This window comes from Magnolia sinica, chromosome 3 (assembly GCF_029962835.1).
Source record: "Magnolia sinica isolate HGM2019 chromosome 3, MsV1, whole genome shotgun sequence".
Classification (NCBI taxonomy): Eukaryota; Viridiplantae; Streptophyta; class Magnoliopsida; order Magnoliales; family Magnoliaceae; genus Magnolia; species Magnolia sinica.
The window spans coordinates 129,569,295-129,586,041 of record NC_080575.1 but is presented as its reverse complement, the minus strand read 5'-3'; positions in this window follow the sequence as shown (position 1 = coordinate 129,586,041).

Genomic DNA, 16,747 nt, shown 5'->3' with positions numbered 1-16,747 from the left:
CAACGGTGGGACACACGTGTGAGAGATTCTGGCCAAACGTAGATCTGGTGGGGGCTAATCTTAAAATGTCCGCGCTTAGAAATCATGATGATCAACTCAATTTGTTGGCCACAAATGAATTACAGCAATAGACGGTTGACAAAAACATGGCCAAAGATCTGTACCCAGCGTACACGAGTGGTCCACTTGATGGATGGACCATTTAGATTTCTTTTCATCGGGAAAAAAAGGTTGGCTGCGGCTCCGATCAAATGAATTGCAAAGATCGTAGACACGTGTGGTCAACGTTTTTACAAAGGTTTTTGGGCGTGAAAACGAGAAATTCTCGTCGGGTTCGAGAAAGCAGGAACAGACGGAAGCGGATCGCATGGTGTGCCCCACACACCACCGACCTGGGTGTGTTGACGTCACCAAGTTTTTTGGGCCCATCATGATGTATATGTTATATCTACACTGTCTATCCAATTTTTGAGATCATTTTAAGGAATTGGCACAAAAATGAGGCAGATCCAAAGATCAAGTGGACCACACCACACAAAGCAGTGGGAATTGAACGCATACCATTGAAAACTTCTTGGGGTCACTGAAGTTTAATTTGGGGTGTTTTAGTCCATGTCCTAAAATGATCCCACAAAATGGATGGACGGTGTGAATATGACACATACATCATGGTGTGGCCGACAGAACTTGGTGACGCCAACACACTACGGATGCCAGTAGTGTGTGACACACCACACAGTCCGCTTACGGAGCGGATGACGTACGGATTCATTTTCACATTGGTGAATATCGATGGCACGCATCCTCGGAACCCTCAGAAGAATGTCCGTCATTGTTGCTTTTGCGGCGATATCTAGAGCAGAGAGATGTGATCCTGCAGCAGCCTATCAGATATTGTACGGATGAACACAGACAATGTGCACGTGGCATCCATCTGCTTCCCAGAAGAAACTGGACACCGAACATGTGTGCATATGGATGCACCTGTAATCATGGTTCTATGCATTTCCCCGACGCGGATTTCCTGCGAAAGCCTTTTGCAGGAAGTTCCTCCGCAAGGATGCTGGGTGGGGCCCACCGATATGTTTGTGAGAAATCCACCCCGTCCGTCCGTTTTGAGATATCAATTTAGGATGTGTATTCAAAATCGAGGTAGATACAAAACTCAAGTGGGTCACACGAACGGGAAAATTGGGGAAAGAAATTCCCACCGTTGAAATCTTCCTGAGCTCCACCTTGATGTCTATATGCTATCCAAACCGTTTATAAGATTATTCCCAATGGGATTAAGTGAAAATACCAAAACGATAGCCTGGTACAAAACTTTTATAGCCAAAAGAATGCTTCAACGGTTCTTGAGTTTTGTATCCACCTCACTTTTTGGACATACGTCCTAAAATGAACTCGAAAAACGGACGGACGGTGTGGATTTCTCACAAACATATCGGAGGGACCCACCCAGCATCCTTGCGCAGGATCTTCCTGCGAAAGGCTTTCGCAGGAAATCCGCGTCCGCATTTCCCTTATTATTGTACACGTGGCGACAAGTATGCCATCAGTTGGACAGTTATAATAATCCTTTAGTATATCATCTAGTAACCGACCCATCTCTAGTGGGTCCTACTAGCTAGAGGTACATTTAACCATATGTATTTCCTGTTATAAAAAGAAAGGAAATATGTATATCTTAGTCAGATAATAGTTCCGAGAGAAGTGCCTGAGGTTGCACGGATGCGAACAGTGCCAATACAGGCCACAACTTTGTAAAAATGGAAGAAATGGGTATGAATACATTATCACCCCGCCTTCAAGCTCAGATACTTCAAGAGAAGCATGATGTATTTAGATATCAAGTAGCATGTATTTGGATATCAAGTAGCAAAATCTAAAAGCAGAGCCAGTCTTTTTCAGACATTAGCGACTGATTATCAAAAGATATAAACACAAGAAAGTATGAGATATTCATAGATAATATTGTTGAACTAAATAATAATCATCTTAGTGTCAATGTCATATAAGTAATGGACTGGGCCAAGATCTTTCATTTCAAAATAAGAATGTAAGTAAGCTTGTGTGTCACAAATGTAGCAGAACCATCGATCATTATAACCAGGACATCAACATAAAGTTGCAGCGAGTGGGCTCAGATGGACGGTTCCAATTCAGATAAGCTTTCGACAGGAATCCAATGAACAGCAGCAGAGCCGGGTAATCTAGACACAGTGATGGAGTGCTTGTCAGGGTTGGAGAAATCTGTTTCAAGAACCAGAACATGTGATGATATATGGTAGAGATGAATCTCAATGGGCCATAGCAAAAATTAAGGGCTCAAATTAACTCTGGTATCACGTTATAAGAAAATGAGAAAATTATTTATGGTATTAAGATGATAATGCAAAGGTATGTACACAAGGTTGCATGCGTACATGTCACAACTTTCTAAAAATATATGACATGAATATGCTATATATACGCAAGGTTGTAGGCATCCGTATGCATATCGCAACTTACTAAAAATACAAGATACTGCTAAAATTACAAGATATATGTGGATATACACACTTTACCATTCCATAACGAGGGTCCTTATCTTCTAGAGCATCTCCTCCTAGCTGGATAGCGAGATAATCCAAACCGTCATCTGGTGGGCCGTAAAAAGATATTTAATCTAAAGAGAAACTAATGGATGGTCCATTGGATGGACGACACAGAATGACCGAGAAGTGAGCTCTCCCCACCGGTGAGGGGATCCGATGCATGTTAGCACAATAGCATTATTGGAGAAAGGAATCCAAAGTGGACGTTGATAGGTTCAGAAAAAGAGTGCATTCGGATTAGACTAAATAACCCAGAAGCCTTGCTATTGTGGGCCACTGCTTAATTGGGTCAACAAGCCAAATCATGACACGTTTCATTTTGTACTTTAAAGTCTGGAGAAGTGGTTCTGTTTTGCCCTTAAATAATCTGATAAGCTGTGACGGGACCACGTCTTTTCAACTAAAGCCAAAAACTAATTTACAAGAGAAGTTATCTTGTCTTACATAAAATATTATATATAATCTATCAACCTCAAAATAATTGCACCTAACTTGTCAAGAACAGTTTTGAACGTTTTTCTTTTAAAATCTGTGCTTCTTTAAAAACCCAATATTGTCGGTTGGGTTTGTTGGGGATTTGTGTTGCGGAATCATACAATCTAGATCTAGGATAGTAATTCAATAGTCATAAGCAATCTCAGAAGAACACAAAGTTTTAACGTGAAAAACCTTTATGGAAAAAAACCACTCCACAAAGCGACAGAAATCCACTATGAAATAGAAATTACAAGAGAGAGGACTTATCTGATTCGAACAACCTCGAATCTCACCCTTGCTACACCCTTTGATAACCCTAGAACCCTTTTAGAAAGCTTTATAATAAATTCTCATACCTTTGCAAAGCCTTAGAGATACCTACTTTTAGTCTAGGCAACTTCTCTTTAGCACCCTTGCGAAAACCGACTCAAATTTTCGCTGTCCGTATCAAATCTGGAAACGACTGGTCGAGCAGACTACTCGACCGGTCGAGGGACCCCTACGATTGATCGAGCTGTCCCCATGACATCAAAAGGTGAACTCGCTGGACTTTGAGTCGAGCAGCTCCCTCAACCAGTCGAGGGACCCAGACATCAAAAGGTAAAGTCGCTGGACTTTGAATCGAGCAGCTCCCTCAACCAGTCGAGGCCGACCCATGACCGATCGAGCAACCCAAAAATAAAAAAGTCAGATTTAAGACTTCTGACAACAGGTTGGGTTAGATTGAATTGGGTCGGGTTGAGGGTCAACCTGAGCCTAACCTGACCTTAGGAGGACCCAACCCTACGTGAGGTGCTCAAACCAATCCAACTCAAATTCCTCTGAAACAGACTATAACCCGACCCAACAAAAATATATGCTAACCGGACCTGAATTTGTTCAACCTGAGTGCAATCTCATTCAAATTTGGGTTGGAGTTTCTATATTAACTAACCCGGCCCAAGGAACTTAACAATCCAAAGTTACCCTTACCCGGACAGTCATACCTATTGATCCAAATCGAAGTTGCAGCCCGATTACACAGCACACTAATTCGGACTGGCTCAAACCAGTTTGATAAGTCAGCTGAACTGGTTTGGACTGGACGGGCCATGTCACGGGTTCAACCTTTTGTTAGTAGTTTAGAACATTGGCGAGTCACCCATTACAGGCTCGAGCCCGGTTTTTGTCGAGCCGGGACCCAAAACCGAGTGGGCCTATCTCGAACGCTGTCACCCCTAACCGACCCTGAGTAATGAGCGGGTCAGGTTGGATAGCACGTGGATCATGCCAACTGACTTTTAGCGTTACCTACAGACCAGGTTCGTCGGACACTGGTGCACATTGAAAGTGGTCGGTCGCTGAATTCCCTTTGACCGTTACTTTTGTTTTGTACTCGTGGGGACGCGGTCGCCACTTTCCATTTACCCGGGGGTAACACCGTAACATTAAGCTCCGTGGGTTTCACCGTGATCTGTGTTATATCCTCTCCGTCCATTGGTTTGCTATCTCATGTGAGGACGTGACCTCAAAAAATCAGGTACATTCAAGACTCAAATGAGCCACACTACAAGAAACTGCAGGGATCAAATACCCGTCATTGAAATCTTCTTGAGGCCACAGAAATTTTGAATCAGGCCGGTATGTGGGTTTTCCCTTCATACCTGTGGGAATCACCTTATGAACGGTTGAAATATAAACATCACGGTGGCCCCAGGAAGGTTTCAACCGTCCTCACTGTTTCCTGTGGTGGGGGCCAGTCATACCTATCATAAGCACCTTATGAACGGGTTGGATGGCGTATAAACGTCATGGTGGCCTGAAGGATGTTTCAACAGTGGACATTTCGATTCTCACTCTTTCCTGTGGTGTGGCCCACTTAAGTTTTGGATCTACCTCATTTTTGAGTTAATGTTTGAAAACATATTGGGGTAATCGAAGGATGGAGTGGATCTAACACAGGCATCATGATCGGCCCTACGGAGGAGCTTAAGGTTACAGGAAAATTTGTGTCCTGTAGACATACGGTGAGGATTGACCGGGTCATTGGCGCATGAAACAGGTGACGATCAGATGAGCGAACTACGACGATTCGATGACAAAGAGAATACGCATGCGAGGGAAGCATGTCCGTCACGGGCTTATAACAAGCTGGCCCATTTGGATACCATTTACAGTGGGATTTTTTATTTTTTTTTCACCCCACGAGGTCCCGCGTGCAATTCGTTGGTCAGTGCCGTTATCGTTCAACTAACTCAAATTAACAATCTGTCACGTGCGAAAGATATATGGCCCACCCTAAATGTTGGCCCCACACGAAGTGCTCATGAGTTCTACCTCCGTCAGTGAGACAGCCAATGAGAAACGTACGCATATCATTGCAAGCGAAATGTACAGTATGTGTAAGCTTTTGGAGATATGCAGAGCACTACTCTTCGTAAAATTATAATTGGCATGGCTGAGAAGCTCAAGAAGAAGTAAGTTATCTGTGGAGACAAGAAGTTCAAAAGGTGAAAAGTGATCGAGAGAATGGTTATAGGGATACAAAAATATAGAACAGAAGACTTCAATTACTATAATCGAAGAAAGAACGAAGAAATAGCAAAATATGAAGCGGATCATATAGATGATTCTTCTCTTCAGAAAAGTTTATAAATGATATGGGAAATCAACATGGGAAGACTTCTCATACCAATTAAATAAATTATCTTTCAATTATCTTGCAATTTATCCTTATCATGGCTTACCTCTTTCTTATGAGTAGTTGTAATTGATTAATTGTAATCTTAGTCTATGCTCATGCGTTATAATTTTATTTCAACACGAGTAGTTCTTCATTCAAAAAGACTTCTTACAGTTGCGCCTTGACCAACCGTAAGCATTTCCTTTTCCTTTAACAACATTCAGGTATCAGAAAAGTCTTTTTATACAGAAGGCAAAGTGAAACATATTTTCAGAAGAAGAACCCCACCATCCAAATATCTCTTGATCACTTTATAAAATAATTTGCGAGTGGTTGAATAAGCGACCGATCTATTCAAATCTCGGTCATATATGATTACAATCACTATATCTGTCTATATTGGTGCTTGGAGTCAAGTTGTTCGATTGGAATCGAGTCACACAGTCGGTTTTGCCTTCCCCATAAGCCCTACATGTGATAAAAGCATGTACACCCAAAAAATGCCAAATAATTTTTAGCACCGTGGTGGGACTAAACACTACTTGGATGTCATAAATATTCATTTTAAATTAGTTATACAAAAATAAACAATTGTTGGCATATCCAGTGGGATAACAAACTACTTGGTTGTCAGAAGTATATTCAGTTTTACTATGTTGTAATACATGAGTTGAAAAGGTGGTCACAATACTATCACCACTTAAGAACCTCCATTAGTCAACGAGGAATTATAGGCACAACCACCACCTGAGTTGTTGTGGAACTCAGTACCTAGTTCTTCGAACCCGAATAAGGCATCTACATCTCAGATTGATTTTCTTGAGATAATGTCAACCGAGTTATGTGATATGCAAATGGGGATTTAACATATATTGTAAAATAGTCACGAGTTCAGGCCGAGTAGTCGTGAAATCAGGCAAAAACTTTCAACATATGGATGGTTAGTCAAGCTGAAAGTATGAATAGGATAATGGCTATGATGAGAAGTGGAGCCACATCTGGAGGCCGCTCAACCAGTCGAGTGCCCCGCTCGACCGGTCGAGTGGCCCACTCGACCAGTCGAGGACTGCTTGACTCAAAGTCCAGCGAGCATCAAGTTTTGAGTTCCGAGGTGCTCGAACGGTCAAGACCTATGCTCGACCAGTCGAGGTTACACAGATTCGTTTTTGGATTTGATGCGGATTGCGGATTAAGTTGGTTTTCACAGAGGTGCGAAAGGGAAGTTGCCTAAACTATAAATAGGTGTCCCTAGGGCTTTTCTAGGGTATGAGAAATAATTCTAAGGTGTGGGTAAAGAGTTTTCTCTGTACTTCTGAGGGAGAGGTTAGTATATTGCCTTGTAATCTTCATTTTTCTTCACAGTGGAAGTTTGTATCCGTGATTTTTTACCCTTGTTGGGATTTTTCCAAGTATATTTTGTCTTGTGGTTTGTTTGTAATGCTTTGATTCTTTTTCTAGTTTATATTTCTTTCTGTTTATCGTTTGTGGGTGAGACTGGAGATTGGATCTCGGTTCACTGCGTTGTTGGCGTGTTACGCAACAACTGGTATCAAAGCTATTGGTTTTAATTCTATTGGGAGCGATGACGGAAGAAGGGAAGATTAGAATTAATAAGTTTGATGGTTAAAACTTTGCCTTCTGGAGGATGTAGATGGAGGATTATCTGTATCAGAAGGACTTCTATATTCCTTTAAGAGGAAAAGAGAAGAAACCAAAAAAGATGACAGATGATGAATGGTTTTTATTGGATCGGAAGGCTTTAGGAATGATCTGACTCTCTTTATCTAAGAGCGTCGCCTTCAATATATCTAAGATGAAAACTACGAAAGAATTAATGCAAGCCCTAGCCACCATGTATGAAAAACCTTCAGCGTCCAATAAGGTTCATCTTATGAAACAACTATTTAACATGAAGATGTCAGATGGTGGGAGCGTGGCTGAATATCTAAACGAGTTCAATACAGTCACGAGCCAATTGGAATCTATTGGCATTGTTTTTGAGGATGAGGTCATGGCGTTATTGATCTCATCCAGTTTGCCAGACAGTTGGGATGGTTTGGTGATTACTGTGAGCAATTCTTAAGGGTCGACAAAGCTGAAATTTGATGATGTGACAGGTCTAATTCTCAACGAAGAATCTATAAGAAAGGCATCAAGAGTTTCAGGGGATTCAGAGAATGCTCTAAACGATGAAGGATGAGAAAGATCGCTGAACAAATGAGGCAATAAACACGGACGTTCTAAGTTGAGGAAGAAGTCCAAGGGACCGAAAGACAAAGACGGGTATTGGCATTGCGGCAAGAAGGGGCACATGAAATGTGATTGTAGGGCGCTTAAGAAATAAGAAGGAAGCTCTCAAGGCGGGAAGGATTCAGTGAATATATCTGAGGAGAGTAACACAGAGGCGTTGATCTTGTCTCTTGATGCGAGGAATGAGTCTTAGGTCATAGACTCGGGTGCTTCGTTTCATGCCACTTTATATAAGGAAGTTCTGTATAATTATGTATCAAGTGGCTTTGGGAGAATCTACCTGAGTGATGATGAGTCGTGCAGTGTCATTGGAAAGGAAGACATTCATATAAATCAGAAAGACGGAACGACTTTGAAATTGAAGGATGTCAGACATGTACCGAGTTTGAAACATAACTTGATCTCAGTGGGGCAGTTGGCAAATACCAGTTATGTGATGACATTCACCAGTGATTCCTAGAATATCACAAAAGGTGTCTTGGTGATATCTCGAGGCAAGAAGGAAGGTACTTTGTACGTGACTTCAGCATCGCATAGTTCACTCGCAGTCGCATCAACTGGAGTGAATGGGCAGTTATGACATCAGAGGTTGGGACATATGAGTGAGAAATGGATGAAAGTGCTATTGTTAAAAGGGAAGTTACCGGGCTGAAGTCTATTAACTTGGAATTCTGCGATGACTGCGTGTATGACAATCAGAAGAGGGTAACTTTTAAGAAGACAGGACGCGCTCCAAAGACGCATCTGTTGGAGCTTGTACACACTAATATGTGGGGACCGGCACAAGTAAAATCTCTTGGTGGTTCACGTTATTTTGTTTTCTTTATTGATGATGCTAGTAGAAAACTGTTTGTTTATTTCTTAAAACACAAATCTAATGTATTTGATGTATTTAAGAAGTGGAAATGAATAGTAGAAAACAGACAAGTAAAACAGTAAAATGTCTCAGATCTGATAATGAGGAGAGTATTGTGATAAGAGGTTTGAGGAGTATTGTATAGCAAATGGAATCAAACATCATAAAACGATTATAGGGACACTGCAGAAGAACGGTGTGGCTGAGCGCATTAACAGGACCATTCTTGAACGCGCCAGGAGCATGAGATTACATGCGAGGTTGCCCAAGAGGTTTTGGATAGATGCTATGAAAACTGCCGCATATCTCATCAATAGAAATCCTTCAGCACCATTGGATGGTGGGCTACCAGAAGAAACGTGGACTGAAAAAGAAATGAACTACATATCTCAGAGTGTTCGGTTGCACTTCATATGTTCACATTGATGCAGAGCATAGAAACAAACTTGATGCGAATTTTAGGAGGTGCACGTTTATAGGCTATGGGTAGCATAATTTTGGCCATAGGTTTTAGAATACAGAAAACAAGAAAATCATCAGAAGCAAGAACGTAGTCTTCAATGAAAAAGTAATGCATAAGGATAGTGTGCAGGAAAATAAGGCCGAAGAGAAAGAATTCGTAAAGTTGGAAGAGTTACCGGACACGGGTGTTATAGCGCCACAGGATGATCATGCACAGGAGCATTATAAGGCAGAGCCACATACACCGGTTATGAGGAGGTCTACTCGAGAGAGGAGACCCACGGTCCGATACTCACCCTCCTTACATTATCTACTGCTGACAGATAATGGTGAACCAGAGTGTTTTGAAGAGGTATTACAGTCGAATACACGGGTTAAGTGGGAGCAGGCCATGGATGATGAGATGGACTCTCTTGAGTCTAATCGTACATGGGAGCTACCCACTCTACCCAAGGGTAAGAAAACTCTTCATAACAAGTGAGTTTATAGACTGAAGGAGGAGCACAGTGGTTCGAAATGGTACAAGGCTAGATTGGTTGTAAAAGAGTTTCAACAAAAGGCAGGTATCGATTTCACTGAAATATTTTTACCGGTAGTGAAAATGTTTACGATTCGCATGGTCTTGAGTATAGTGGCTGTAGAAGACTTACATCTAAAGCAGCTAGATGTTAAGACAACCTTTCTTCATGGAAACCTTAAAGAATGGCTATATATGCATCAGCCGACAGAATACGTAACACCAGAAAATGAGAACAAGGTGTACATACTGAAGAAGAGTTTATATGGCCTGAAGCAGGCCCCGAGCTAGTGGTAAAAGAAGTTCGACAGTTTCATGTAGGAAAACGGTTTTAGGAGATGTCATGCAGACCACTGTTGTTATTTGAAGAAGTTTGATATGTCGTACATCATCCTTCTTCTGTACATTGATAATATACTTGTGGTCGGTTCAAGCATAAAGGACAAGTCAGAAATCAAAAGACAACTGTCTAGAGAATTTGTCATGAAGTATTTATGAGTTGCAAAAAAAATCCTAAGCATGAGGATAAAGCGTGATAGGAAAAAAAAACTAGTTCTGTCACAGGCAGAGTACATAGCCAAGGTACTTGATCGATTCAATATGAGAGGTGTCAAGCCGGTTAACACTCCATTAATCAACCACTTCAAGCTATTTAAGGAGCAAGGGACAAAGACGCAGGAGGAATGGGATTACATGGCTAAAGTCTCATACGCATCAGCTATTGAGAGTCTCATGAATGCTATAGTGAGCACGAGGCCAGACATTGCTCAAGCAGTGGGAGTTGTTAGCAGGTTCATGAACAACCCTGGGAAAGAACATTGGGAAGCTGTGAAATGGATCCTCAGATACCTGGTAGATACTAAGGATGTAGGGCTGTTTTATGGAGGATCGAAAATCAAGCTACAAGGGTACATGGATTGAGATTTGGCAGGAAATATTGACAGCATAAGAAGCACTATACGTTATGTTTTTTCTCTAGATAGTGTTGCAGTCAATTGGATCTCTAAGTTACAGAAGATAGTATCTATCAGTACGACGGAAGCAGAATATGTTGCGGCTACAGAAGCGTGCAAAGAGATGGTATGGATGCAAGATTTTATTGAAGAGTTGGGTAAGAAGCAAGTAATTGCAAGTTGTACAGTGACAGTGAGAATGTAATACACTTGACTAAGAATTTAGCCTTTCATTCAAGGACCAAGCATATTGCCATCAGATATCATTTCATACATTTGTTACTAGAAGATGAATCGATTGCTCTGGAAAAGCTTCATACAAGTGAAAATCATGCGGATATGCTGACCAAGGCGGTCACACGGGAGAAGCTAAAGCTTTGTTCAGCTTTGATTGTTCTTCAGGCTTGAAGACAGGGAGGTAGTTGTTCACTCCCCAAGTATAGGATTGTGATGTAGTAATAAACTCGGTGAGACCGAGGTCGAATCCCAAGGGACTGATACCTATACGTAATTTGAAACTAACTAGAGCTAGAACTAGAATGAGATGAAATCTAAATCGAGTGTAATTTGATGAATAATTGTGAAATAAATTAATTAAAAACTAATAAAAATAAAGGTGAGAGCTAGGGTGCCAAGGATCCACTTGTAGCAATTGGGAAGCTACCTTGCATATTTCAAGGACACAGCTGGAATTAGAGTCCTATCTTATCCCGCTGGTAAGAAGAGATTTGTCAGATCTTTGAACTTCTTATGGATCTAATCATCAACAGATAAGATTGGTGAAGATTTGGAGAGATCCCGTCACCTAACCATGCTTAGGAGACGATGGCAAACAACAGCGATTTACTAATCTCACGGCCAATCATAAGAGACTTGTGAAAGCTAGGAAGGGTTCCGTCACCCTACCATGCCCATGGGAAGATGGTGAACAACGAGTTTTACTAATTTCACAATCTCAAAAATGGAAAACATACTTAAAGCTATCGCAGATCTATTGTAATTTAAGTCATAACAAACCATTAAAAACTAAAAGTATGCCTTCATAATCAAACTAAAATCCAAGAGAATCCATAAAACATGAATTAAAGCAAAACAACCATCCTAATCACACTACAAGTTTCACCTCTTAGCCCTAGCTAAGAGGTTCAGCCAACCATAGATATGATCAACTAAAGTCTCTTAAAACATCAAAAGAAGGAAAGAAATTAAAGAGGAAAAGGAAAAGAAAAACTCCACGCTGATGGCCGTCCACCCTCTCTCTCTCTTTCTTCTCACGTCCAAGCTCCCAAGGTACCTCCACGGCTGCCCTAGATCATCTCATCCCCCTTTCTCATGTTTACAACCTCCTTTTATAACTGCTGGAAGGCTGGAGTCGGTGGCAGAGTCACAGTAGGAAACGGAGTGTAACTTTTCGCAGCCAAGTTTCAGTGTCTCAAAACTTACCACTTTTCTCGCTCAATTTTCAAAGAAACACAGTCCCTTAGGACGTTTTTGAGTGCTCTACATGATGGACGGTTCAGATTTACCACATGACGAAAGATGGTGGGCTACAACCGCCTGAAAATCCAGATTTTTGCGGATGTGTGAAAGCTTTCGCACCTCTTCGTTGTCGTGATCGGTGGGCCCCACAGAGGTTTTTTCGAAGAAATCCACACCGTCCATTGGATTCAGGATGAAATTTCAGTTAAGAATGGATGGTTTTGAACGTCCATTGACGCGGCCCAGAGAAGAAATCACGCCAAAAATCGTTTTGAACGTCACATCTGTATCGCGCACATGTGCACGCATGAGTGTAAAATTTCAGCAAGGTTTTGTAGTATTCGAGGCCGTCTACACGATGAACGGCTCGGATCTGTCGTACAGGTGACATGTGGGTCCCACAGTCGTCCGCAAAAAGGACCAGCGGTCGTTCGTTGCGTAGCTGAAAACGGAGACTTCTGTTTCTGTGAAGGTTGCCGCTGGCACGGGCAGGCGCTGGTCCGGTGCGGCTCACGTACATGTACCCGTGCAATATACACACCTCACATACGGGCCCCACTGTGATGTGTTTAAAAAATCTGATCCATCCATTCATTTTCTCATCTTATTTAAACCGTCGAGACCAAAGTTGAGACAGTTCCAGATATCAAGTGGGCTCAGAATCAACGGTTTATGGGCTGATCTGTCAGTTGGGGCACTTTCATAGTGATCCGAGGGCTGAAATTTGATATGTACGGTTAATTTATGGCCCTCAGGCCATGTATGAAGTTTTGAGCCAATCAGATGGCGGAAACTATGTGATCTTGCATTCTTGACCAATTTTGGGCCTCTTTAACGTGAATGGCTTGATTTTCTCGGATCCCTGGCATGTAAATTCTTCAGTCTTGGTTCTCTAGAGTGTGTCCCTTGGTCTGGTGACTTCGGAGTGTCAAATCCACACTTTTAGTGCTATTTTTCAGTCCACGCTCCTGATTACATCCTACAATAAAAACACGATTAAATCGGGCCATTAAACGTTATCATGCTTATAAATCCAGGCAATAATTGGGTCTGATATGTAATATTTGACCCTCAACAGTAGTGTACTTCGGATGTAGAAGATGAAGTTTTATGGTGATGTGTCTCCAAGTGGGAGATTGTTGAGATGTGGAGCCACATCTGGGAGCCGATCGACTAGTCGAGTGGCCTGCTCGACCAGTCGAGGACTACTCAACTCAAAGTCCAGCAAGCATCAAGTTTTTGGTTCCAAGGTACTCTACCGGTCGAGGCCCATGCTTGACCAGTCGAGGGTTCGCTCGACCGGTTGAGCAGCCTGCTCGAATAGTCAAGGTTACGCAGATTCAATTCCAGATTTGATGCGGACTGCGAATTTTTGAGTCGGTTTTCGCAAAGTCATTTCCGGATTTGATGCGGACTGTGGATTTTTGAGTCGGTTTTCGCAGAGGTGCGAAAGAGAAGTTGCCTAAACTATAAATAGGTGTCCCCAGGGATTTTCTAGGGTATGAGAAATAATTCTAAGGTGTGGGCAAAGGGTTTTCTCTGTACTTCTGAGGGAGATGTTAGTATATTGCCTTGTAGTCTTCATTTTTCTTCATAGTGGAAGTTTGCATCCGTGGTTTTTTACCTTTGTTGGGATTTTTCTACGTATATCTTGTCTTGTGGTTTGTTTGGAATGCTTTGATTCTTTTTGTAGTTTATATTTCTTTCTGTTTATCGTCGATTGGATCTCGATTCACTGCGTTGTTGACGTGCTGCGCAACAGGCTATTCTTGCTTAAAGGATGCCTCCCATTCCTCGGCAAATTGTGAAGCAACCTGTAATACCTCAACAAACTCTACTTCATATTGTTGTAATCCAGTAGACTGTGCATTAGCCTATTGTTAAAGCAAGCTCTATTGGTAATTTGGCTCCAACACGGCCAATTCCAATAACACCTATTTTACGATGGAAAGCGACTCCTACTCTAGTACAAGAAGTATAGGTGGTTCCTCTACTCGTTGAGTTTAGGCTACCGGAACAGGAGGTCAGGAACATCGTTACTGAAGAAAGAAACCAAGGGTATACCTGGGGGGCATCCCTTCCTTGTGAATCCACCGTATCATGAAAAACAAAACTAGACAGGTCTAGAGCTATTATTAGTGGTTGAATCACACCATCTGGATCGTGACTGAATCATACAACTGGTTAAAGAAGTAGCAGGCCAAGTTCTCAGCTATATAGTTACCCTGGTATATCATAAGCCTTGTCCGAAATGGATTGATTGGCAATTTTCATTGCTGTGACCGAATTTAATGTTTTTTTTTTTTTATCAAGATGGTCGAGTTTGACTAAGATGGCCAACTCTGATATTTTTTGACCAAGATGGCCAATTTCAACTTAAATGACCGACTTTGATGTTTTTCAGCCAAGATGATCGAGTTCAATTAAGATGTCAGATTTTGTTTTTTTTTTTCGACCAAGATAGACAACTTTAATGTTTTTGATCAAGATGGTCGAGTTTGATTAAGATGGCTGAATTTGATGTTTTTCGACTAATATAGCTAAGTTAGACCAAAATGGCCGAATTTGATGTTTTTAACCGGTTAAGTAGTTGCATTTATTGTGTTAAATAACAAATCAACATCGCTTTCACCTTTTCAACCAAAGACAATGCGAAACAAGGAGCAATGTTGTACCATATTTCAGACCATTTTTGAAATATCTAATGAGAAAAGGACACGTATGATTGTAAGAGAAATGTATAGTATGTGTAAGACCTTTAAAGATATGCAAAATGCTTTTTCGCGGAATTACAACTTGCACGACTGAGGAGCCCAAGACGCAAAAAGTGGTTGAGCACAGTCAAGAATTTGAAGAGGTGGAAAGTGGTCAAGAGAAATGAACAATTAGAGAGATACGAAAAGACAGAAGGATCTAAAAGACCAACATGACAACAATTCAGTTCCTATAACCGATGAAAGAAAGAAAAAGAAATGGCGGAATATGAAGCAGATCATTTAGATGATTCTTCTCTCTAAAGAAGTTTATAAATAACATAGGAAATCAACAAAGCAAGACGTCTCATACCAAACAAATAAATTATCTTTCAATTATTTTACAATTTATCTTCTCTTATCATAGCTTACCTCTTTCTTAGGAGTAATCATAATTGATTAGCTGTAATCTTAGTCTACGCTTATACGTTAGGCTTTTATATCAATATGAGAAGTTCTTCATTTAGAAAGGCGTCTTACAGTTGTGCTTCAACTGGTTGAAATTATTTCCTTTTCGTTTGACAATCAACAAACATTAGGAATTAAAGTTATTTCATATAGAAGGCAAAGTAAAATTCATTTTTAAAGGAATAATCTCATCATCTAAATATTGCCTAATCACCTTATCAAATAATTTGCGGGTAGTTAACCAGGCGATACGTGGTTACAGTCATCATCGTATGTGTGTATATATATTGGCAATTTGGGTCAAGTTGTTTGGTTATATTGGAGCCATATAATGAGTTTTGTCACACCCACGTGCACTATGCCTGACAAAAGCATGCAAACAGAAAAAGGTTTGAATCGGAAGATGTACCATCACAAAAATCTAGCCAATCCACTGATCACGTCAGATGAATGGACGTGCATTGTTTTCTTTGGTGAGATGGTATGCACCGTGAAAAAGCAATGTATAGCCGTGTTACTGCCACGTGGAAAATGATGACTTTATTGTCGAACTGGTGGGTAATAATGACACTTTTCACACCCAACACATTGCCGGTCTTCATACGGCATATATAAGCCTGATAGTTTGCCACGTTTTCAATAGCAAACATGTGCTGCTGTTTGGACGCCATTAAATACAGTGGGTCATATCCCAAATGCAGAATTGACTGAATCAGATTTGCTCGACAATACTTACCCTCCAATTTGTGATCATAAAATGAAAAGTTGAAAACTAAATAGTAAGTGATCCAAATTCAAGCGACCAAACAAATGGTCCAATGGTCAGATCTGTATGATTTTTGAGCCATGATCCATTCACAATGAGCCCAACGCTTGGATTGTCTGGACGTTGGGGATTGTATATCATTATTTCCAAAGTACTTCAACCCTTGGCTACACGGCCTACACATCTGCAAATCAATGATAGATAGGTTTGAGGTTTTCAAATTCCACCGATAATGAACTTGGCTATTAAATGGCATGTGCACTAAATGCGGAAAGATACATAAAAGGGGAGTGTTGCTACACGTAGCTAAGTTCCAGCCTGACTTTTTCTTTTCTTTTCACACACACACTCATGCATATCATACACACATGCCACATTGGTAATTGACCCATGACCTCAATGTTGAAACATACTCTACCATCCAGTTATTAACAAATACGTCGGAGCTATAACCATTGGAAATAGTATCATGATTGATGATTCAGTTTATTGATATGGCAATGAATTAAACCTATGTTTGAAAGCTGGTAAAATTTTGACAAAATCAAGTTATACTCATATAGGTTT